General features: G+C 53.5%; 1 long non-coding RNA gene across 1 annotated transcript; it reads left to right on the forward strand.

Annotated features, from left to right (window-relative positions):
- Positions 1-412: 412 nt before the first annotated feature.
- LOC308634659 lies at positions 413-1,847 on the forward strand. Its single transcript, XR_014019058.1, has 3 exons — positions 413-515; positions 871-1,172; positions 1,668-1,847. It is a non-coding gene; the product is annotated as an uncharacterized lncRNA (long non-coding RNA).
- Positions 1,848-2,394: the final 547 nt, after the last annotated feature.

Here is a 2,394-nt window from a genome sequence, read left to right on the forward strand (position 1 = left end):
ACCTAGTTTAGGGGGACCCAAATGTCTCTCAGATTTAGCCCCTTTTGTCCCTCCCATAAGTATCAGCCAAGTCACTTCAGGATCGAGCCGCAGGGCCCAGTGCTGGGTCAGCTCTTGACTTGGGCTGGAGATTTATAGGGATTAGAGCCAGGCAGGGGACAGCAGGTTTGGCTTCAGCGTGAAGTTCACCAGGATATTAGATTGCGTTTTAAGGAGCCACTAATGGACAAGGGGATGGGAGGCTGCCAGCCCTTTGGAAAGTAATGACCCTTGAAGATTTTCCACTCTGATAGTGACATTGAGGCGTGTGATAGAGGGCTGCCATGTGCCTGTTCCACTTTACTTGCTTAGAGGGGAGTCAATGACACTGAAGGCCTGTACCAGGGCCAGAGAGAGGGGGAAGCCACCACTAGGGCTGTCAGTGTGGGTTCCTGAACCTGTGAGCCATCCGGGTGGGCTCCCGGGGAGGCAGATTGCTCCCCAACACGTGAGGTGCTGGGAGACCCCTCATGGTAGTGAGTCCTTCTCCCCAGCATCCTGGAAGGCTGGGGGTGGTTCTGAGAATCCTTAGTGGCACAGACATCTTCAGAGGCACAGGAGGGGGCGCCTGACATGGCATGAGGGAGAGGCGCAGAGGGTGACCGTGGGCCTATCAGAAAGCCTCATGGGATCTGAATTCAGCCTGGGCTCTGGAGGAGGGTGACACACAGGGACCCTTGTTGCCGTTACCGTTTTGCCCAGGTCTGCCCCCCAGGGGAGCAGAGCATGGCCTTCAGAATCGCTGATGCAGAAGTTACCCTTTAGCGCAGAGCCTGGGTTTAATCCCTCATCTCTCCTTACTGCCAGCCAAACTGTTTACCCGTCCCTCAGGGAGCAGATGGGCTCCGGCCTCGGTGCCGTCCCCAGGGGCCATCCTGAAAGCCTCCTCCAATTCACCTTGGAGGCAGCCTCCCTTGGTGTGACCTGCAGGGACCCAGCAAGCCACCTGCCTGGACTTCCTGTTTGCACGGGACCAGGCACACCTGGGAGAGCATGGACATCAGAGTCCCCAGGCCCAAACTGCAGCTCTGAACCCTGGTGAGTGGGGGAAGCTGTGACCCTCCATCTCTGTGAAACTCCATTTATGGTAATTAGAGGTCACTTCTGAGCCGGCAAGAAGAGAAAATGAAATGGTGAGTGCATGGGGAGGGAGGGAGGGGGGCAGGTGTGGGGCCTGGCACCCGTGGGTGCTGACTTATTCTCTACCCTCAGAACATGCCTGAGGGCACAGACTGGGTATTCTTGTTCTCTTTTGAGCCAACCAAAGGGGCCAGATGTATGTGCAGGCAGAGCTGGCAAGCCCCCAGTGACCACTGCCCCAGAGGGTGCGTCATCCTCTACAGGGTCAGCAACCTAGAGGACCTGACTTGGCCCCGTGGACCAAAACTGAGTCACTGTCCCCAGGGCCTCCCAGCAACAGCACCGAGGCCTGCGGCTCTGGATAATGGGTGGAAGAAAGTCCAGGCAGCTGCTGTTCTATTCCTGTCACCCCACCCCCTCCAGCCCCGCCCCACCCTCCCACTTCCACCCTAACCAAACCTTTGCTGGCGGGCATGAAATCAAGACCTTATGGGAGCAAAATTTTTGTTTTTTTCTTTTCATTCACTCCCTTCTTCTTTCTCATTCAGCAATTAAAAGAGAAAAGTCACAATTCATTATCAACATGGAAAATCTTCTGAATTGCTGCTCTCTGAAGGATGGACCATTAAGCCGCAGCACAGACCCATGGAAAGAACCCAAAGATGGCGATATAATTCTGCCATTTCTGAGCTGAGCAAACCTTCAGCCAGTTGCTTCACCTCTCTGAACTTCCTTTTTCTAGATCTGTCAAATGAGAACTAAGAAAGAAACATCTGCAGGGTTTGCGATGACTGGCTAAAGCAAGTGAGTGCATATGAAAGGATCTGTTGGCGCTGAGCAAGTTTGAGCCGAGGTTATCAGAAAGAAAGTGCTTCCTAGGGGCTTAAGAGCTTCTGTGACTGTGCCATTTCGTTGAACGCTTGTTGATTGTATGCAGGGCAATAGGCTGGGGAGAGACGGCAATGAACCAAAGCCCATGTCTCTGCCCTGGGAGAGCTTATGTTCCCGTGGAAGAGCCCAATGCCGGACGTTTCATATGATGTGTAATTGTTATTATAGAAGAAGAGGCACTGGCCTCCTGGTGTCCGTGGAGTACTGGCTCCAGACCGTCCCATGGACTCCAAGCTCCACAATGCTCAAGTCCCTTGTGTGAAATGGTGTAGCATGTGTGTTTGACCCATGCACTCCCTCTGCTATACTTTAAATCCTCTCTAGATCACTTGTGTAATCCCCGATTCCACGTCCATGCAGTGTGAGTAGTTGCTCAACTGCATT

This window comes from Spermophilus citellus (assembly GCF_964194105.1).
Source record: "Spermophilus citellus genome assembly, chromosome: 15".
NCBI lineage: Eukaryota > Metazoa > Chordata > Mammalia > Rodentia > Sciuridae > Spermophilus > Spermophilus citellus.